Here is a 24,517-nt window from a genome sequence, read left to right as displayed (position 1 = left end):
TTCATGATATAGCGAATATGAATCATTAAATTACAGGGGGTGGGGAGCTGTAATTTGGTAAAAAATTGTAATATGAATGGAAGAGTGGCATTATCACCAAATTCTTTTCAATGCTACGTTTCTGATCCCATACTAATGGAAACAGCCTAGGTAAATTTGATGAACATCCATCCAACATCTCCAAACTTACATCGTGCCATATTATAATGCAGGAAATTTAACGATAGGAACTGGATCCTTTATTGTGAATGCATAAATACCTATTAGCTGTGTTAGGCCTATTTGTAGGAATACCTCGACCATCACCAATTAACTTGAGAAGGACTGGCATGTAAGGTAATGATGATTTAGAAACACTCAAGAGAATAATTTTCAGAGTCAAGGTCTAATCCATGATAAATTATTAAAATAAATTACAATGTTGGTTTGATTATTCTCCAACAGTATAAATTTGTTGGAAAATGCTATGTAGACAGTAATGGGCTCGTCACAATTTGTTCCAAAAATTCATGGGCATCTACATCCCCACACAGCACATCGTTGCCAGAGGACGTCCGCTGCGCGTCCGTCGCGTCCTCTCAGTGTCCGCGGATTTTCAGGACAGCCAGAGGACATCCGCTGGCTGTCCTGGCCATCCGTCCGCACACTGTCCTATCTCGGATGTCCAGCGGACGTCCAGCTAGTGTCCCATTACGCAGGGTTTGGGAGTTTTGGTTTCCTCTTAAAACACTCACCTCCTCAAGGAGGAACTCCGAGAGAAAGTCTCGTGATCCTCCTCCGAGTAGGGAGTATAGGAGAAGGGAGAAAGAAAAAAAACTCTCTCTCGTTTCTGAAGCCAGAATACTTCCTCCCGATCGAGGAAGAGGAAATTTTTCGTGGAGGAAGAGATATTTTGAGGATTATTTTAGGTAACCAAATGTAATCCTCTTGTTGGAGTGTGGACTCGGAGGAAATTATAAACTATTTAACGAAAAAAAAATTGACATTTTTACCGCTTCTATAGTTTAAGAACAACAAATGTACGCTATTTTTAAGTTTTATATTGTTTATAACAATTAATCAAGTTTAAACAAAGTTAGCAACAATTTAAGTAACATTTACGAGCGTTAAAAATTTCTACATGCCTCACGGGTTAAACAACAACAATTGAACGAACTTACATTCTTTACTACTCTCTACATTATTTATAACAATTTTTAAAGTTTAAATAAATTTAGCAACAATTTTAGAAACTTTCAAAAAATTAAAAATTTCCGCATGTTGTACGGTTGAGAAGCGTTGGATGAACAATAAACCCGTACTTTTCATGATTATAAAAATTACTTAAATTTAAACAAATTTAGCAACTTTTACAAAAATTAACAACAGGAATAATGGAATTTATCGATTTTTACTGAAATTTTATATTATGTACCAATGTCCTGCGGACGTTCGCGTCTCGGGGACATTCCATTCCTACAGGTTAAATGAACTCTTTCAACTTATTGATTAATTAATATTTACTCTCTAGGGATTAAAAAATCTCAGAGGCGATTGATTGGAAAGTATTTTAATGAAACATAACGCTTTAAATTCATTTTAATTTTAATGGTAAGAATTCTCCTAAAATTATCACGGCATCGATGGCCTCATTCCCAGATTAGAAATTGTAATTGTCCAATTTAAGGATAGGCAAGTAGAAGAAGTAGTAGAAGATAGAAGGTAAGTACTGCCGTACCTTTACTTTATATCGAAATTCTAGTTTTTTTGGTGGCGAACGAATTTTGAATCTACCGCTACTCCGCGATTCAGGTGTTCTACCATGGTTCTCCACATTCCTCCGTTCCTCCTTTCCAACAGAGGAACCGGAACGGAACACCGGAGACAGCATGGTGGTTTGGCGGTTACAAAGATGCTGCTGCAAGTAAGTTTGATGTGACTTCTAAATAATTTTTTCTTGGCGTTCACTGGCGGCAGTATAGTGTTTCCGCATGCTCCTTATATTTCTTATAACTCAGCCTGTAACATCTCGAGGAAAAATATGGCTCTGCTTGGAACAACATTACCGTCTTGGTAAAACCGTTACTTGGCAACTAAAGGTAGCGTCTTTTTCCGTTGTTCATGGTGAAATTTTCGCTTTTGTTCCTTGTTTACATGATATAATTTAAAGTGGAAGTTCTTGTACTATAGTCTCTGTACGCGAGAACGTATAGGAAATAATGTAAGTGCTAGCGCATAAAATAGAACCTGTTGTTTTGATAGCGTAGGTTACGGCTGAATTTGTTGGAAGTCCCAACGGTCCGTTTGGTTCCGTTCCTAAATCAAATCAAGTAGGGTTCTTGGCAATAAATATAACTAGGAATTGTACTTACGTGTAACCGGGGGATTTTGCAACACGCATGTATGATTAATAGGTTTCACGTAAATTATTAATTCTTTGAAATCGGACTACACCGTGTGATTTCTTTCGATATGTATAGTTACGCACGCATCGAAAAAGAACAATAATGTTATGATAGGATAACCACCAATGTTTAGCCTTTTTACAAAAAGTTTTTATACTCTTTATCTGTTTGATGGAACTAGGTTAATAATTAAAAATTTTAGGTCCTAAATAAATAAATGATCTATTATGTCAGTAAAGATAAGGCTTAGGGATTGAAAAATTACAATGCCGACGTAACTTTTATAGCGTTTATTATATTTTTTCTGCCAAACTTTGCTAACCTAATAAAATATAAACTAATTTAACTACAAACTAAGTAACTGTGCTATTAGTCATCCATGCATTTAATTTAGTGGAAACTATAGGACGACTGTAAGAAACTCGGGATGAATCTAAACAAGGTCTAATTGTAAGTGATATATTGTGTAAACAAACCTTAAGGCTATGTTTCATGGTTCATTTATTTGCTCAAACTGCTGCATGAAATCTTATACCCAGAAAATAGAACTTGTGCATCTTTTCGTACAGCCATCGGTACACATTTTGGTGTAGAGTATCGTGAACCTGATATATTTACCTGGAGGCATTTACTGACTATAGCTTTCATGTAGTGGAGTTGAATAAAAATAGTTCATCTGTATTTTTATTTATTTCCTATCTCTATTTATAAGTTTGTATGTCTCTCTTCTTATAATTGTCTGTATACTTATTTGTCTTCATTCTTTACAGATGTTGCATTTAACCAGGACGATACAGCCACCAATTCTAGTGTGGAAGTTACAGTGAAGAGTTGGCTGGAACATGCTAAAGCGAGGCATGTGAGAGAGGTGTAAGTATTCGTTTGATTATTATATAGGTTTGAGCAAGGAGGAATAATTTTGGTCTGGATACTTTTTTGACAAGTTGCTCCTCTAAAGGGAGCTCATATAAAGTAAATTTAAATAATTATTAAACATCTTGTAATACAAGGTTCACCCTTCCATGCTAAAGGTAGAGAAAATAGTATTGTTATGTATTATTTTCAGATGCAGATTCCACTACCAAGTAATTCAAACATTTGAAAACAATTTTTGTTCTGCATATGGGAGGTATAATTACCAAAAACGTGGTTGAAAAGGATCTCATGCTCTTTAAAAGTTCGATGTATAGCACCTGTAGAACTTAAGAATGGGATAACTTATTCAACAGGGATGGTAGTTGCACAGTACTACAGAAGCTACTATTTTCTAGTAGCTCTAGCTAACTAAGATGTTTTGAAGTAGGTGTTTTTGTAGGAGCTATAGAAATTTCAGTAGCTCACAGCAGGCCTTAGCTGCTATTCCCCTGTTATGTCTCTGTCGAAATGTGAATATTGCCAGTGAGCTAGGTTGTCACTTTTGCCTTGATACCAGACTACATTAGAAGATCTATTTTAATTATTAAGATTGGAAGAATTCGGAGATCTAAATCATGGAATGGCCTTAACTACAGCAAGTTTTTGCTAGTTTTTCAAAGTTTCTATTTTTTTAAGTTGCATCTCGGCCAATGCAGCTAAGTGGTTTGTGTGCCAAATCAGTGTGGCTGTTTTCACACTAATCCCAAGAGATCTAGTTCACTTAAACTTCCTCCTTTAAATTTTCTAGTTTCCTTTACTCCTATATCATATTCAGCTCTTCTGCATTAGTCTTCCTTAGCTCCAGCTTATGTAACACTTTTCTTCACCTCCACAATTCACTCTAGTGTAGTCATAATCTTCAAGGGGAGACCAATTGTTCAGAAATATTATCCTCCATTTGAATGCTTTTTCCAATATCTTTTTCGAGACCTCTACTAAGCTGTCTGGCAAGGATGGATCAAAGAATTTTTTTCTAGATGGTGCACCAGGGTCTAACAGGCAACAGTCTTCTCATATTTGGGATTAAAATCTAGTTCAACAATTGTTCTATGAAAAATGTTCTTAATCATAATATATACATTACTAACACATTAATAATTTTACTCAAATTCTTTTCTTATTTAAGAACAAGAAAAAGTCAAAGAAAAGTTTGTAAAATGTATTCAGCCTGTAATGGACAGGTTTCCTAATTTTGAAACCTTAAGAATGTTAAACATGTGACTAATAAGACTGTAGCGTCCTGTCTTATGTAATCTGCTTGTTACGTACAAGATACAATTTCTTGCTACAATGAAATGTTTATATACTTCATTATTACAGGAGCAGTGCAGGAGAGCAAGACAGCCCCTGAAAAGGATGTGGAGGTTGCCATCCAAAGCTGGCTAAGGCACGCCAAGGAGAGGTTACAGGGGAAGAAGAAAGTTAAATAAATCGTATGTAGTTTCTGGCATTGTACTGTTTTAAGAAGCCAAATAAATATTGTGCATGAAATTGATGCCTTATTTATTTAAATTCTTGTCTGGACCTATTATTTATTAGTATCGAACAAAATGCAATCCTAACCTAAACGTGTCCTGAAGGTGTCCAGAGCGGACAATTTCAGGTCGTCCATAGGCCACCTTTTTTACTGACATGCGGACTTGCAGCGGACATCATTTTGTATGAATTCGGCTGTCCGTAGGATGTCCATAGGCCACTTGGCGGACAATCACCGGATGTCCGAAAGGTGTCCGTGTGCTGTGTGGGTCAGCATCAATTCATGCTTAATTTTATATTACTCTACTCTGCTCATTTTCTATTGATGGGAATTATATATCTTTGGTCAATATGGGAGGAGAATTCTATGCTTCTGTAACCTCTTCAACTTCTCTGCTGACAGAGGGATGGCCAAGTCCCAAATTATTGTCACTACCAGTAGCTGCCACGCCCATAAAATTGCAGTGCACAATATATCTAGATTTAGGTAGGTATTTCATGTACAATTTTCACTAACTTACATAGGGATAGTGGATGATGTGGTTTAGTAATATACCTTCAAACGCATTCGTACTACAAGAGCTCTTTGAGCTGGAATCATGTGGGGACATAAAATATTTATTAGCTTCCAAGCTAAATCTTTATCCAATATTTTCCCAGAAATACTTCTTATGTTAATACAAAAGGGTCATATACATTCATTAGTTCCCTCACACAAGACTGACTCTTTCATCTCTCTCCTCCTCCTAAGTATTTCTAGGTCTCTCACACATATAATTTTCAATCAGATTCGATCGTTACATAAATTAACGATACACATTCAAATGAAAATAGGATAGCCTCACCTCACCTTATGAGAACATTAAAATTGTAATCTCAGAAACAATAAATGGTCTCAAAATGTTAAATGGAACAATATATATCTATAGCACATTAAGAAAAAATTGGCTGTCTTATTTCATAGATTTACAATGAGTCATTTCACATAAAAGCATAAATCCCTTAGCTAGGGTTCTGAGTGGCTAGAATGTGGGAGTCAATTCCTTTATACAATCATGATACTGCAGCAGGCACAAACAGGTATCTGGCTCTCAGACAATATCCTCTCACCACTATCCACAATCAATACAAATAAGATGATTGACTTGCCTCAATTCTTTAATAGGGACCATCACACTAATGGCCATTGAATAAGTACTCTCTCTCTCTCTTCCATAATAATCATAGTCATGCGATGGACTCATAGGCTTAATCGAAAGGAAACATCCTGCCCACACAGCACAGGGAGAAATTTACTCGTGTATATTGAGTCGAAATTCGGTGTAAGGAATAAGTCGAGAATTCGCCCATTTTTACACGTGTAAATGCTGTGTAAATTTGGTCCAACTCCCTTGACCCTTATATACAAAAAATATGAAGCAAAGTGTGGGAGCAGATGCTAAGATGAGCAGCAATCCGAACATCATTGAAGTTTCAGGACAGATGATTCAATAAAGTCGTCCACCTTAGTACCAGCAAAATTTTCCCAACGAAATCTAGTTAAATCATTTAACGAATCATCTTGCGGCATATATTTTATAGGTGTATATTTTATTACGATTACATATTTGCTCCAGTCGAAATACAAACGAGTTAACCATTAATTGCAACTAGAATGATGCTGCTTGTTAATTTAAAATTCTCAGTAATTTCTAATTACTTCCGTCAATGCCTCGCATCACGCGAATTGAACGCTGGGAAAACAATCACGTAACGATATAACTTGAGTGACTCGAACTGGAAGCACGAGACGACAACGACGACATCAACAATTCGCTAATTTTCTTTATCCTGGTGTGCTTGTGCTCAGTGAAACTACTTGCGGTTTTACCAAGGTTTTGTGTCTTTTTAAACTATTTGGCCGTACTTTTAAGATCCATCCATCATATCGTATTCGCTGTATCCATTATGTCACTCACATTATTTTTCACATCATCACCACTTTTTTGTAACATCATCACCACTAGTGTTTTGTCCTGTACGTATTTCCTGATGAATTATTTCATACAGAGGAACCCTTTATTGACACAATAAATGAAATTTTTGAACGAATATGTTGACTTTGTCTTACTACCATTACTAGTATTAAGTAATGTGCCACCGTTTGCGTGATCACTGCCATCTTCCGGTCACCAACAAGAAACCCTAACCCTGGTGGAGAAAGGAATAACTACAACGGTCCCGTTATTGGGTACCTTGTGCATACACGTGTATTATCCGGTTTGTGGCGGACATAAGACCATATATACACCAGATTTATTCCGCTGTTACTCGGGTAATAACGGTTTTTACACGAGATAAAACACGTGAAATACACGACCTATATGCCAGCTTGAGACCGTTTGTGCTGTATGGGTGTATGATAGATATCACAGAAACGACACTTGTCCCCAATGTATATACTAACCATTTTGAACAAAACAAATCTCTTATGCCAAGAAATACTTACAGTCATCTTTTGTCGCAAGACAGATGACACTGAAAACAGTAGTATACTCAATAATGACTACTTGGTAAAATAAATTAAGTTGTACCCTCTATGCTAAGTACATAAATAACATGCCTACAAATGTCTATCTGTCATACAAGCATCTATCTATCCACAGTTTAGACATGGATCCAGCCACAACAGCTGCACATTTCATTTGCGAAAAGGACCTAATATAAACACACAAAGTCGATTCACCTATCAGTTATATCCTTTCAGTGCCAAATATCTTGTATTTGATTAGTTAAAACAATAGCCATCACAACGTAGAGAAAAAAAATATACATCCACTATTCGGCAATAATTGTAAATATTTATACATCGCCAGCCTGAGTAAAAATATTGTTCAGCAGAGGAGCTGTCTTTCTGCTAGTTATGTCCCTCCAACCTCATCATCCAAAAATATCTTATGCAACTATATACAGACTGCAGAGCGCAGTATTCATTCATGTTATTTTAGCATTGATGTTTAACATGAGCCCTTTCGAACCAGAAGAAACAAAATAATCTTATGATCATACTACGAGTTGTTTACCTTCTTAGTGGATATTATAAGTAGCATTTGTACTTTATCCTAAGTTCTTGAATCCCGCTACATACTCCTTTTGCATACACACTAGTATTCATAGAGTAACACTGCATTCCGAAGTGGGAAAGCACTGACTAACGCCACAAAGATGACTCACAGCAGCAAATTCATGAATGGAACACATACGTTTCCTCTTAACCAACAAATATCTTCCTAACTTTGTAACCGTCCCGGGGAAAAGTAGAACAAAGCATTTAAAATATCTACGCTCATACATCATCTACACTCATAGTGAAACAGACGACGGGAAAATGTCTTGTAAACACGGCTTAAAAACAAGATGCGACGACACATTTTCAAATTAAGTATTCACCTTGATAAACGGTTGAAAATAAATAGAGTACTATTGAGATATGCAATTAAGCGGGCGATAACTATAAATATGAAAAATATAAAACATTTCCTCAATGACAGATATCAACACCTCCAACTCCAATAGGTATGTATTCCGAAAAGAGAATATGAGAAGCATATACAAGACAAGAATAATTTAAAATTCATGAAATTAACAGTTAAATATGCAAAAATATTACTTGCACGAAATGAAATTACGTCCACAACTACAATGAACACCGCTGTTTACATGGCAAAGCAAATACATGACATATATTAACAGCATGTGGCCCCGTCGTCTACCGCGGTCTGCTGTTTACGCGGCGGAAACTTGAGTTTTCGTTGACAACTCTCGTCGCGTAAACTGAAGCACGAAACTTACGTGGCGGAATGTTCGAAATGGCTTACAGAATAGCAACAATGTGATTTTCGCGATCCCGTCACGAAATCTTTCGTCTTCGCGACCGCGTAAACAGTTACTGAATAGCCCTGCTGATGCATTCTGGTCCTCTGCTTCAGTTAGTTTAGCTGCAAAGGCGTCTTCAAATCCCGTTGTGGAAATTCGTTGGCTGTAATTGCGGAAGCATCATATGCTAAGCCGTCCACAGCAGTTTCGTCTGGTTAAGTCCACAGATTTCCAGAGGGTGAATAGACGCCCCCGTGGCTTCACTGACCTAAGCAATCGACCAAAACTCGGGGGTTCCGGCTTCGAATCCCGGTCAAAGCGAATGAGTTTTACTTCGAGGAATATTCGCATTATATGTGCATTACGGGTGGCTATACGTTAAGTTTTCTCTGTGGCTATTCCCGGTATACTTAAATCAGTAAAAAGTAACATCTTTTGAATAATCGGGTAGAAGGCGCAACTGTTTGATCGTTCATATGACGAGAACCGATGATGTAATGAAAATTCTTTTTGAAGGCTTGTAAGAAGGGAATAACGGAAGAATTAAGAAAGTACGTGTCAGCCGTTGGGAAGATTGAACTTAGACTTGTGTCAAACTAATCTTACGGCTGATGACTGATGATGTGTTTATGATATTTATATTCCCTTGATTTATATAGCTCACGAGAGAAAGCAAATTTTTTTAAAGACATGCAACCACTGCCTATATGGTACATTCTCTTTGGGAAAAAAACCGCGTCATACATGAAAGCAATGAGCGGCAAAAAATAAACTCAGCGATAATTCTATTTTCACGTACCTAACTGATTTTTTTTACCTATAGCAATAATTCTCTGCTTCGATTTATATTTAATTAATTTGTAATATTAACACCAAAATTTCGCAGCTAGGAACTCGCTGAAAACGTTCCTCGTAGTCTCTGAAAAAATTCTAAAATATTTTGACCGATGACCTGTTTGAGAACCTATAGTTTGCATAATTCCGTGTCAATTTCTGTTTTATTCCAAATGAGTACTTAAAATAAACCATTTTATGCTTCCGATTCTAATAATCTGAAAAAATCCGCCTTTATACTCAATCAATTCCGAGTATATTTCGATATAACTTTTAAAATTAACCATGAGCAATAAATTATATCTCATCGTAGCAGTATTTAAATCAAGCTCGAAAGTTCAACTTACCGAATATATTACCCATTGTTTCAATTAAAATTAAAGTGCAAATCTTCAGAATCGTATTTCGAATGCCCTCTCATTCGTATAATTGCATCTGTTGTAAATTTCCACTTACCGAAAAAGTTGCCCATATCTTCCGATAAAATTGAAATCTAAATCTTCAAAAGCTAAAAAATCGAAGTTTAATCGCCTACTGCTTCGTACGATGAATTCCGTTTTAGAATAGCTAGAATAACCATGTAAGCGCCAACAGTGGACACATGTGATTGCACTTACGGTGGGCAATTCTCTGGCTATCCCAGGCGCATACCTAAAATCATCATAAATCTACTCAGCCTTACAAATATGGGTCATTCTACATGCATGCTACAAATGTTCGTCCCTTAAGCGTCTGAAGTTTCGATTAAAACTTCTGAAGGAGGATGTGGAATTTATCGAGTAACTCTGCGTAGTAAATTTATATTTTGTTCCTACTTGCAATGAATATAATGGAAATTTTATATTAATTTGGGATAACCGTAACAGCACTAAAATAAATTACTGTCATCCGAATTAATTTGTAAAATATTGTATGAATACAGTGGAATTAAATGATGAAAATACTAACTTCTCAATGAATTCACAGTTTATTGTGTCAACAAAATGATAAGTACATTGGGTATAATTCTTACTCCTTGTTGGAATACTTTTTATTCAGTCATTAATAAGTGTTTGGAATTGATCCCGTGAATTACTAGCAGAGGGGTGGAATCTGGGACGCTGCGGTCAGGTATGCAATGGCCGGGGCCCCTATCATAGGGAACCCCGACAGCAGTCGCGTCAATCGTGAAGCCTATACGAAATGTGTAATAAAAAAGACTCTTGTTACTTGAACGAAAGTTTTCGCTTTGACTGTTGGTTTTAATTGTGCGTATTATAAAATCCTTCATGATAACTGATGCGATGGCCTAGTGGAGTGAGAGTGTGACTGTGATGGTATGACTGTGGGTCCCCATCGTGTAATTAATTGAACATATTTTGAGTGAACATTTTTGTTCAGGTCCTTCTCTTGTTTGGCATATCTTTATATAATATATTTCAAATAATTTTTAATTCGCATCAACTGCTTAGCGGTGAGGGGCGCATAAAGACACAGCTTTGGTGACAACACTATTGTTTTTTAACGATAATAAGTCCTATAAAAGTTAGGAAACGGATAGGGTAAGACGTATAATTTCTATGAATGACTTGGAAATTTTGAAGGTCACCATAGCTTAGCGGTGAGGGGCGCATAAAGACACAGCTTTGGTGACAACACTATTGTTTAAGACTGGCGGCAAAGGGTCATTCATATCAGTTGATTATAGCACATTTATAAATTGGTTTCGATTGCTGTTGGTTTATAAGATTTTCTACATTGAGCACCATGCTCACAGAGGTCTAACCGGTGGTAAAGATTGGAGTAATAACCTGGCCTCGGCGTAATGTACTGATGAAAGAGTTACTCTTTTCCTTTCATTATTAACCACATTTCATTATTCATTTCATTATTTTCTGGGTAACTTAAAAATATAAATAAAGCTTACACATTCTTTTATTTAGCTGTGCCTTATAAATGAATTTCAAAGAGTAATAATTTAACAGGTAAGATGATCACCTAATTTGATAATCTAAAATATATAATATCATTCAATTTTTCTATGTATTCATTCACCGGCTGTCATTTACAGAAGATAAATCCAATGCGCTCTGATGCACTTATGAATCAATTTGAATAAAAACTGACAAAATAACGGACAAAATTCTTCGCAATTTACGACTTGAAAGAATTTCTTTCATGGCATGCATTCCTCATACTCCACAATTCTTTTCTTCCTTATTATATATGCTGCTGTTCGTATGGTATGTTCGGAATGGTTTGAGGGGTTTCTGGAGTTGAATACTACGCTCCATAACCCGCCTTCTAACGTTTGCGTAGCTGCATCCAAATTGCGCCTCCCTGGATAAGGCAACTATTTCTACCGACACAAATGATTATGCACGATCAAATCCTGATGTTCTCGAAATTTTGCGTGGCTCGAAGTGTGCCGCTCCTTCTATCAGCGACTCATCGCCTTCCTCGAAACTCCTTACCCAGAAATAAACAGTATTCCGGGACGAATATGGCAGCCCAGATATTCCGACAACTCTTTTGTCAGCCTCCGCCATGTCTACTACGGCTGTCCACTTACGGCTGGACTCAACCGCGAGCTCCTTTGCTCTCCCTAAGCTCAGAGGACAGGATCTGAATTATCGATGTGGTTGTTTATGAACCATATATTTTCCTTAAGCTCGGAGGTCCATTGTTTATGGTCTTTACCCATGATTACCGCTTCAAAACTATGGCAATCTTCTATTTTCACGTACAAGCAATGCGTGACATGGATAAGTGGTAAGAGCATTACATTGCTGTGATGAAGTCTCAGTTTTTTTTGTTAATGGAAATCTACGACTTACTTACGTATTATTTTCATAATTTTTATACAGTAGGTACTTACGCATGGTTTATACAGAGTGTTAATGTTTTTATGCTAATAAATGAATACAAGTTAAAGGTATACCAGCGACAATGAATATTTTAATGTGCCTTTTCAGATGCTTTTCTTTTATGCGCTTGCCATGGCTAACAGTTCAACGATTTTCGTTTTCGTGGTTATCACTCGGAAATCATTGTCCAATCTTACATTAGCGTTCAATTGAATTAATGCAGTGACATTGTATGCGCGATTTTTTATTACCTGCACCCGGGTTCTAATCCCAGGTTGTACAGTTATTTTTTCAAAAAATTACCTCAAGCGAGGAATATTTTAGATTGCTAATGGGAATAATAAGAATTCCGCTTGTTGATTTGCTTATCGAAAAGAAGAATTAAGATTGTTTTACAAAATTTATGAGAGCAACAATGACTAAATACAATTTTGTACTCGTATGGGATTGAAATACTTAAAAATGCGCTTGACCTATCGCAATGAAGAAAGAAAGGTGTGTCCTGTTGTAAGTGGCGAGATCTTTAGTGCCTTTAGGCTTGGCATTCATATTAGGGTATAAAGTCAACAAGTTTTCTTTTTCAGACCACCGATTAATTGGACAAATCCGTTTTGAGAGATTAGTTTGATCGCTGCAGTTGATCTGCCCGAGTAAATTAACTGTTACTTCTTTCAATCTCATTCCGTCTGTAAACATATTCGTTATAGATTTACATCTATTACTTTCATCCACAATGATTATATTTGCTGGTTGCATTAGATATCGGTTAAAAATTGAATTTTTAATTTTTAATGTCCGACTTAATTACTTCCATTCAGTCAGCTATATCAATATCTCTATAATACCTCGCCACCCACCTCTAGGGTTTTTGCAGATGGTGACCAATAACCGGCTTGCAAAAATCTCCCGACATGCAAATCCTTAGCTCATAAAAATGTCTCGAGGTTAGAAGAATGGAAAATAAAAGCATCCAATGAGTCGTCCTTGCAAGTGGTGCCATTCATTTCATCATCGAGACAGCGTTGGTATACTTCTGGTTCGAGGTAAGCATGACATTCTTAATACCTCATTTTTGAGGTTGATTTCCTTTTCTTATTCTCGTGATCACGTCTAAACTAATACTACGGTAGACGAAGATTATTTTACACATTTCTGAGAAAAAATCTGGGTGCGATCGTGGTTGGTCACCGTGGTCGGCTCACGATAACCTTTTTGAAAAAATAAATAAAATTAATACTGAAAAAATGCAGTTTTAATACAGATTTTTATTTGTAATTACAACAAAATAATCGCCGAAAAAACAATTAATTTGCCTTCGATTTTGGACGACTGTCTTCATCCACTTCACCATCTCTGTCCCAAGCGGTATAAACTTCAATGATGTCGTTCTTGAAGCCTTCAAAAGCGTCCGGACCCACCGAGTGACCGTGGTATTTTCGCCACACATATTCGAAAGGGTACGAATCAAAATAGTCGGCTTGAACATCAGATGATGGGCTTGAACAGGTGATGTCATCGTGAACCGAAAAGCAGAAATGAAGTGACGGTAACGCGCGGAATCCGAAGCTTTAAAATTAGCCAATCACTTAGAAGAAACAACTCGGAAAAAAATTCTAGACACCGCCGCCAATCCGCCAATAGGGTGGTTTCCTATTTTTTTATTGCCTAAATCGAAATATTATTTCTCCTGGAGTACGTATTTTACGCCTTTAGATTTTTAGGTGACGGTTCTTTTTTCCGCGATTAAATGAAAAGTGGAAAATTCAAGCGCACGAAAACGCGACGGCTAAAATTGAATGCTGGGAAAACGCCGTGTGACGACATTCTGGTTCCCGCTGTCGCCGCGTGAGGTGACCTTGGGGCGAGGCTTTTAGCGGTGATACGACACAGGATGCTAGCAGGTAGCAGATTACCCTGCTGTCAGGTAGCGCTTGGCTCAAATAAGGATTGGTAATACCTTATCAAACGAAGGAATCTTTCCGACCATAGGCAGCTATAATTGGTGATTAGGTGATAGTTGAGACGTTTTCCTGAGCGCTGTGCCTCATGCATGCATTGGTAATCTCAGACGATGTAAAACTCCCATTTACTCGTATAGGAACTAGGTCCCTGTGACGTCATGTGGATTGGCATCGCATGGGCGCCAATCTGGCGTTTTTCAAATGCGGTTAAAATTGACCATTGCCATTTGTATAAACTGGGATTTCTTAAACCAAATAATGTGTATATTATGAATACACTAATGGTGGGTAACGAATCGCAATCAATGCCTTTCGTTTTCTTTGATGAAGGAAACTACCCAATTGCTGAATAAAGGGTTCCGACTACAATTCACCCTATATAAGCTCTAAATTTACTTATTTCATTATCGCCCCTCACGCCAAGAGCACATTCCCAGTGGGGTCTCACTGTAGTGAGGTACGTAGCTGATCACTGTCACCTATCTGTGACATTTCCAAGTATTCTTATATATCCTATTTAAGGTTGGCATTCACGTACGTGACCACTCCACGAAAGTTCCCGAGTAATTGTGACCCCTTAATATATTGCCAATTAAGCATTCCATTTTAGGATATCATTATCGGAGTAACCTCTTCCTGAAGAGGTATCCTTCTCCCAAAAATTCAACACCATACACTTTTCAAGACTTAATTATAAATTCCAAGCACTGAGCCATTCAATCGTGGCAGCCAAATCCATCTCCCAATACCATTGTCCATCAACTTCTCTGCAAATATAATCACATAATCTGCGAAGAGGTGGATTTTGCTCGTCACCGCGGTGGTAATGTCATTAATGTAAAGAAGGAACAAAAGAGAACCCATATCACCAGGGGCGCAGCTAGGAATTACAACTAAGGCCACCAAGGGTTAAGGGTTTAGGTGCAACTAACTCCGGGGTGTGTGGAGGTATGGTATACCTACCAGGATAAGCGGTAGGCGCGAGATTAATAAATTGCGGAATTTTAAAGATAAATTATTCAAAATGGTGAGTTTTGCGGCTTTCTGAGGGATATTTTATTAATCCTTACATTTGTTATTCGCAATATCCAAATATTTAATTGAAATGGATTAAACGTAAATATTCTACGAGCTCGGGGGAGGGGTTTTATCCCCCAACCCCTCCCCTCGCTGCCCTACATCATATCACTTCCTTCCGATATAACTGATGCAATTTGTACAGTGTCATAGCTAATTGTATCCATTACAACACTCTGCTCGCGATCTGTTATGACATTCTTGAACAAACCAATCACGTGTTTTCCTATACCGTATGCTTCCAACTTTAGAGACTGCTTTGATTGCGAAGCTAATTTATTATGAACATGGGCATAGGGTTTTACGGTGGCTTGTGTGTTTACTTTCTACTCCGTGGACAGGATTTGGAATCCCATTGGTGCGGAGAATTATCAGAGACTGCCCGATTCCTGCTTGCTTGGATTATAAAGATCAATTTCAGCCCAATCCTGCTTCCGTTGAATGGGACGATAAGCCATGGTCCCCTTGGTTCCATTCAATTTCAAGTGCCAGCGTCAGGTTCATCTCGGTCCCGCTTTCCATACTCTTTCTTCATGGCACAAATTACGAAAAAATAGTTTCCTAGGTTTCACAAGACCTCTCTTTTCTTAATCCGACCTGATCTTTCGTCAACAAACTTTGGCTACCTAAATGGCCCATTATATAGATCGAGCTGGAAATAATATTTTGCAGAAAATCAAAATGACTGATGTAGGCCTGCAATCACTAGGCTTTTGCCTATCTCCACCTAGAAATATAGGTGTGACGTTCGCTGTTTTCCGATCTTTAGGAACAATGTGTTATGTAATACTTTTTCAAAGAGAATCCTCAAGTAAGGCTGATTCCTCATCTGCCATCTCTCATGCTGATTCCTTAAATACTCAGATTGTAATTAGATCAGTACACGGAGATTTCTCTGGATTAAGGAGTCTGAGTTATTTTCCCAAACCTCTTGATGAAGTACAGATAGACGGCATTAGTATCGGTAGAGTCGAAGTAATGGGATTTATGTTTTCGTCGAGATATAAGTGAAGACTAGACGCTATGAAGAAGGAATGCAGACATTAGCTTTGTCTCGAATGCTGGCCATCTTACTCCCTTCTATATTTGTGACTGAAGAAACATTCACTATACCTCTGGATATCACTTTCCCTCATCCGGTAAGCCTTAGGATTGTATGAAAATATAACAGCATATAAATATAGGTAATAAAAAATGACCATAACGTTACCAAATGTACATAGCCGTCTATGTACGTACAAACGTACATAGATTGGTATCATGTTCCCATTAGGGGAAATAACAAATGACTAATTTGAAACATATTCTTATTCACAAACTAATGTAGGCATTAGCGCAACATATTTTATAAGAAAAATGTTGGTACTCAAGCTAATAATTTTCTTCAGGATAAAAAGCAAACACATATCAATCCTAGGTAGACTTGTCAGTAAATTTGATGAATTTCACATAGAACTCACAATAAGGGCACAAAGGCGACATGAGACTATCTGAGAAAAAGATATCTTTTTGGATATAAAATACATTTTTACATTTAAAAATAAAGAAAAGCTCGGAATAACTCACATGGCAAACAATAGTGTGAGAAAATTCTCAAATCAAGGTTATCATAGTGAGAAGACAACCAATGAAAGTATTAGGTTATCTGCAAATAAAATGGTGCCAACATTCCTGGAGGCAGTTGGGTCGCCCAAAAAACAGCCTGAAATACTCGAAACTAAAATTGTTGTTAAGTACCTCATCTTGATTCTTTTCTTCGGTGACTTGACGAGTAGGAGGCAGTATCCATTCCAATCTTTCTCCTAAGACTGCTCGCAAATGGGAATTAGGATTCACTACGAGTGTCAGTATATGCCAACATTACAGCCATCAATGAGTCCAGCCCACCAGATTCACTTATTTCCTTCAGATTGCGTTGAAAGAAGCAGCAAGAGAAAGAAAAAATACAGCATATTGGATGAATCTTTTTACTGACCAGAAAACTAATTAGCATTCAAAAAACAGCCTTTCATGATGAACCATAGAATGTTTGGCCATTTAAGTCAATTCTCTTCCGCTGTGATGCGATGAGGAGGACGAAGCAATGATTCCAATCTTTCGCCTAAGTCTACTAGGAAATTGGATTTTGGATTTGCTCAGGAACACAAAAAAATGACAAAATTACAGCCAGGTGACCAAATCAGCTACTTCCATTGGGATTGCAGCGAGAGAAGGAGTGATGAAGAAAACAATTCAGCTGCTACTGGAGCGGAGACAGCTTCAACAATTCTGCAAGGGGGTGGTCCTTCAGAAGTGAGGAGGATAAGAATCTGCACACACCTGCAGAGTATCTAAAATGACATGAGAGAGAAATGAAAAAAGGATATTAGTATGACAGAATCCTTAAGAACTTGATAGAGGAATGGTGTACCAAAATTGATAAAACCTGTTATTACTGACCTACAAACTATTTCACACTCAATCATCGATTCATTCAAGTATGTATGAGGATATTGCTATCCGAACACTCTGTACTTGCTTTTCTATATGTGCATTTTAGACACGTGTATTCCATTTATGTGTGAGGTTTGCATGGCATTTCGTCATATCAGTCTCAGCTTTCAGACGTTCCTCCATGATGGGTTTTACATAGGGGACAACAGTTTCTCCAGCCATCCTGCTGGCGCCTTCGGGTCAGAGGTGCCAATCTATCTAAACCAGTAGAAAGGGAACATGAACACGCCACGGAGAACAAGCAGTTCCGCCGCGCCGTCTCGGAGCACGTGTGGTCAGAACCCTGCCACACTGTGGATTTCGATGAGCTTAAATCCTGTGTAATGAAAGCTGTTACCTAGGTTAATCCCAGAAGCTATAAAGATAACTAAGCATCCTGATAACTGCAACAGAGAAGACGGCTACACATTAGCCAACACATGGAAAAGGGTCTTCTACATCAATGACCAATCAGAGCCCACCTGAGATCCAACCAATCAGAACCGACCTAATATCCCTAAATTTCCTATATAAGACGGCGAAATTTACGCATCACTAATTCCGATCTGAAGACGACAGCTAGATGACTGGATAAACTGTCTTGAACAACACAACGCGGAGGAATGCCCAAAAACCGTGACTCATATGTATTAAAGTTTTTCAGGAGGAAATGGTGAACCAATGAATTACCTGTTCCATGAAACCTGTTACCAGGAATCAAGTCCCAGTAGCAGTATCATGTAAGTAGTAATTTTGCTATAGCTAGTATATCTAGCTTGTAGCTCTTTAAATAGAAAAATAATTTTGTATTCAACTCTTTCAACACAGCAAGAAATTATGTGTCTCATTACACAACATATACATGTTTAGTCTGATGTACTGCAAGGAAATGAACAGGCGACAGGGAAGAACAGCAGTGTAAATTATTATGATGACCTAAAGTATCATTGAAAGGCGTGATAAGTACCTATTATATCTGTTTACAATAATTAAATTTTTATTTGCGTCAATAGGGTAGTTTCCTTCATCAAAGAAAACGAAATGCATCGATTGTGATTCCTTGCCCACCATTAGTGTATTCATAATGTACAAATTATTTGGTTTTAGAAATCCCAATTCAGACCAATGGAAACGGTCAATTTTATCCTCATTTGGAAAAGGCCAGATTGGTGCCAATGCGATTCTGTTCCACGTGACGTCACAGGGACCTAGTTTCTATACGAGTAGATAGGAGTTTTACATCGTCTGAGATTATTAATGCATGGATGAGGCACAGAGCTCAGGGAAACATCTCTTAATAATCACACATTAAAAATACCTAAGTTCGGAAAATTTCTGTCGTTTGATAGGGGAATAATAATCCTTATTTAAGCCAAGTGCTACCAGCTAGCAGGGTACTCGGCTACCTGCTAGCAGCCTGCGTCGTATCAGCGCTCAAGCCTCACCCCAAGGTCACTAAACAAGGCAGCAGGGGAACCAGAAATACGTCACACGGACTTTTTCCTATCATTCCTGCTTAGCTGTCGCATTTTCGCGCACTTGAAAATTTTCACTCTTCATTTTATCTCGAAAAATAGATATCGTCATTTAAAAATCTAAAAGTGTGAAATTCGTACTCCAGGAGTAATAATCTTTCCATTTGGGCAATAAAATAAAAATCGGAAACTACCCTATTTGGTACTAGAGATAAAGTATATGTTTTTGCAAAATATTTTGTTCAGGTAATTGTTGCTTAAAAGGCAGTGATCATTCATAAATTAATGGTAGCTGAACAAATTATTTCATATTAAGAGGTGGCAATGGTTCGATTCAATATCGTTAAGTACACCCCTGAATGAAAGTAAAAAATGATGTGCTTGAATATTGAAGAAATCATGAACATACTACTCTAATAAAAATAACGTACAGTACTAGAGATGGCACAGGTTGAATAATATGAAACGTAGGTATTAATACCTCTGAGATCAACGGTTGATAAACCACCATGAACAATATTTTTCTGTGCCAGACGGGAGCCTGGGATGGAGGCTACTTGCAACTCATCATCTTCACCTTGACCTTCAGAAGAAAAAAGCGGCAATGTCATTCACAAAAATCATTCTCGTTGGATGTAAATTATTGCAAGTAGAGGCAATCTTCATTGATTCAGGCAGGAATACATCCAACTGGTTCACAGGCGTATGATCCATTATCAATGGAGAAAATGGATCATTCCTTCGGATGTCTACCAATCTAAGAGAAAATGTAATGGAGAAATAATATACCATTGCTTTCAATGCAAAAAAAACAGATTGAATGTAAAAAAAACAAATACAAACAATTTTGAATGGATGATTTACAACAATAGGTACTTCTATCAAACAGAATATATGGGACCTGAAATTGAGTATGAAGCTTATTAAAAAATGGAAGTAACAAGAAAAATAAAATAGATCCCGCCCCAAACTAAGAGAAAAAAAGAAGAGAGAGTTTTAGAAGTAAGACAACATTGTAATGGTTGCTACGAGACGGAAGTGAAAGAAGGATATAATATTCTCATTTGCAAATTCTATTCCTTCCCTGACATTGTTACAGCTGAATCTGTATTTCTTTATAGTTTTTGCCCGATAGTAAAATTGTTCTACTTCCTCAAGTTTTGATGAATTACTATTTTTGAGCCTAAGATTTTTTGCATATAAAGTTTCTCAAAACAATATGACAAAGGTTGTTATATTAATTTATTTTATTTGTTTACATCGTCCAAAAAACAGCTCATTTTAGGCCTTTCACAACGGGGGAAATTCGTAACATGAAACGATGACTTTCACATGCAACCATGCCCAGGGTAGGGGCAACCTACCCGGGCAGGACTCAAACCCACGACCTTTGGTTTGGCAGGCGAGGACTTTAACCCACTCCCACCGAGATGGTCTGAAGTTTGTGAAGATTCATTGTTGTTATTTTTTGTTATGCATTTTTGGTGAAATGACTTGCAAATTAAGCGTTTAATTCTTCAAACTGCTTATAAATTTTACTCTGGCTGCCAAGTTGGCCGTGAGCTCTAGGATTGGGCTCCAAGTGTTTGCTGCACCACTTGTTACAGTAGTTTGACCAACATTTGGTATTTGGTCAAACTGCTGTAACATATGGCACAAAGTTACATGTGAATGGGTGCCAATCTCTTTGTAAAGGGCATAAAAATTTTTTCCTACAAGTACATGACAGTCAACACTGAAATTTTTACAGAAGATGAAGGCTTGGTTTTTTACTGTAATTAAATGCATAGAACTAGATGTTGATAGAACTAATGATGCCATGTGACCCTGAAAAATGGAGACTGTTTACTAATCCCCCCCAATTCTATCTCCTTAGCATAAATGATCATGTTTTAGAACTTTGTACCTCTCAAAACCCTAATAAGAAATATAAATGCTAAAGAATCCTTTTCATTCCACCAAATGATAGCAAAATGATGAAAGTTGGAGGAAGGACTTCCCCCAAAAATGGTGGTTGATGATAGGAAACAGATGTCATATTTAGATTCAGTAGGTCATTTTGATAATATATTACCTGGCTACGTGCCTTGCACATGCAATGAGAAAAAAGGATAACATGCGTAATGTATTATTGAAATTCATTATACATCAAGAATCATAAAATTAGGGAAATTAATTGGTCCGGTCAAGATTACCTTATCAACCAAATTTTCAAATGGACAATTAAGTATTGACTTTTGAACTTCAGTTTTCCACGATAGACGTGATCCAGTGTCTGGAAAGATACATCAAATTTCAAGAGGTTATTCCTCTTTTGCTATTTCTTCTATTTACTTGTTAATTCTTTTGAACGAAATACATAATTCCGTAAGGATGTTATCCGTATTTAACTATCAATGACTAAGATGTCATCAGCAGATTACCCCAAAATAAGCAATGACTATTAGATGGCTTTACATATATTGGCTATCTCAAACGCTGGTAGCAGAGAAGATTTTCAGTAAAACATGTGAGCTGAGCTGAGAAAGGGAGTTTCATTTCATTCTTTTCTTTCCCTGCCGTGTGCTCAGTGCTATTGCGGCATGTGACACAGGTAGATTCCCAGAGGGTAGGCGATAGGTCCCTGCAGAAGGGTAAACATTTTTGGCATGGCACTTTTACCACCGGTGTCATAATATTTTGGAAATTTGATATGATCATGCGCACGATGGAATTAAAAAATATGAAAAAATCAATAACCACTCCATTTCCTTCTTGGGGATGGATAATTACTTGCTATTTCCATCAGAAGGTGGTAAAATGCATGAAGGAAATCAGAGGCAAAGTTCATCTGTAGTGGGTACATACACGTATCACATGAGGAAATTGTTCTCAGCAGGAAACAGCAAGGCTACAGGGAGAAAAAAAAGTATACCACATCATCTGCCATGAACATTGGTGTGGGTATTGAACTATTTGACACAAAACTTTCTTCCAGATGTAAATGTTCCTTATTGTATTCCTTTCGTAATTACTTTGGTACCAAATTATTACAACTTTCCATGCTTGTACCCAGAATCAAATCTAGGTGGGGGGGGGGGGGGGGGGACTAGCTTTGGTTATTCAAGTTGTAACTTTTGTGAAGAGAAAAGGCTAATGAAGCCAAAGTTTTAAGGAAATTATGACAGCAATTGATTAGTTTTTATACTTATTTGTTAGAAAGAATAATGATGTTTATTTTATTTTCATGACTCCAGCTAATATTATTTTTCTTCAAAAGGAAAATTTGTTCATAACTTTTTTTTAAACTAAATTTTCGCTTCTGGGGTGGGGAGGGGGGCAGTTGCCTCCTTGCCCTCCACTGGGTATGCCCATTCAACATAAAAGTTCTCATTGTGAGGAAGGAACTGTTAGGACTGAGATTGAAAAACTGAATGGGTCCATCAGTGATGAAAATATACCTTAGACTGTGTAATTCTTTGATTCCATCCACATAGTCCTGGATTAGTTAGTCTTTGAATACATATTCGAATGCCTGTGCTTGAACACGTTGAGTGCTGATGCAAAGGCTTAAGTTAATCTGGAGTGAGTTCCAAATTATAGTCCCTGAGCCAGTGTATAGTTTTTGGGATTTTGGAATATGGAATATATACCTATATGTGTATGTGGAAAAATGACAATACGAACAAATCTCATACCGTTTTGATGATGTGCTGCAGGCCTGGGGCAGGTGTCATTCCCCTAATGTCGCAGCGGGATGAGTGGCCGCAGGTGTTATGGCTGAAAAAAAAAACAATTTAAATGATATTCATCATGAGTCAGCTTAAGATGAACTGCTCTACTTATAACACATGCTATTGCTCCTGGTTATTTCTTCAAGTAGAATGATAAAATGCATGTCATATTGGCCTTTTTAATGATGATAAGACATATATACCCTTGGAAATTGATAGGCACTTTGAGTGAATGTTTTTTGCATCCTGGGGCTGTTCAACCCTTAGGATACATATATAGGCACGTGCTTAGGGGCATCGCAGTCAAAGCGGCAAAGCCTTCTCTCAGGCAAGAAGCATAGATGTATACTGGAGGCACCTCGCAGGGCACTGCCGTGAGCAGGATTATTAATACCCCATATTAACAGTAAACAGCATTATGGAACCCACATAATTAGGGATGGGCCAATCCAGGATTTTTTTCGGATCCTTGATTTTCGGAGCTGGAACTTTCTGATCGGAAATTTTCGAATCCAGATGCGTTTTCAAATTACCTACGCTGAGATTCCCCCGATGAATGTTTGATCTCTTGGGAAGAGTCACAATATGTGCCATTCGTATCTTTCCTTTTTTATTTTCCATGGCTGAAATTCTCCTACGTAGCCTCTGCGAGAGTTTTCAAGCAAAACGGTTCATGAGTAACACAAGAATTGCATGCGACGTTGCAGTCGAAGAGAGATTCGGAACTCTTTCAAGCCTTGTTGGGAGTTGAATTCACTGAAGCTATTATTTAATATTTTGCATCTAGATCCTATGTCTTCTGCGACTTCGGATCCGATGTATCCGATGAAGGGCCATATCTGCGGATATTTGTATCTGATTCGACCATCCCTACACATAATACTATGTGGGTTCCGTCTGCCTGCAGTTGTCATCTTTGCTAGGGTTTTAAATGTACTAAGTTAGGATTACAGCAGAATGCATGCCAAAATAGATATTGAGGAATGAGCAGGGACATTTAGAAATAATGTCCTCTTTTGTCGCATGCCCTTCCACTTTGCTCTTGGTTATGCTGGTCGAGGCCCTTTCGTCAGTACAAGTGAGAGAGGGGAGGGGAGGCGGCAAAAAAAGTAGGTTACACTGTTTAATTGGGGTGGTATAATCCTTATTATAATAGCTGAAAGTACATATCTTAGTCTTGTAGTGCTCTAAAAGAGAGGGATGAATACTTTTTGTTAGAAAAAAGCTGCAACAATTAAAAATGAGAAGAGAGTAAGGTTCCCTTACCTTTGGGTGGTTGGCCGCCCATGTAGCAGGGAGTTGGCCCAGGTGTTAGCCCTGAAGTAGTGAATATACATGATTGAAGATAGACCTCATTTACTGATTTAAGTTAAAACTCTATCATATATTAACATTAAAGAAAATGTCACTCAAAAACTAATAATATGTGCGTTGACTGTAATTACATTTGTCATTAAGGATTTTCATAGGCTGTTCACAGATATACGTTCTTGCCATTAAAAATATGTT

The 24,517-nt window shown here is 37.5% G+C and overlaps 1 long non-coding RNA gene across 1 annotated transcript; it reads right to left on the bottom strand.

Moving 5' to 3' along the window:
- Positions 1-17,310: 17,310 nt before the first annotated feature.
- On the bottom strand, positions 17,311-23,056 carry LOC124160258. Its single transcript, XR_006865129.1, has 3 exons — positions 22,973-23,056; positions 19,777-20,052; positions 17,311-17,678 (listed from the first exon to the last, which is right to left on the bottom strand). It is a non-coding gene; the product is annotated as an uncharacterized LOC124160258 (long non-coding RNA).
- Positions 23,057-24,517: the final 1,461 nt, after the last annotated feature.

Source organism: Ischnura elegans, chromosome 6, assembly GCF_921293095.1.
Source record: "Ischnura elegans chromosome 6, ioIscEleg1.1, whole genome shotgun sequence".
In the NCBI taxonomy this organism is placed as follows: domain Eukaryota; kingdom Metazoa; phylum Arthropoda; class Insecta; order Odonata; family Coenagrionidae; genus Ischnura; species Ischnura elegans.
This window is presented reverse-complemented; position numbering and strand designations above follow the sequence as displayed.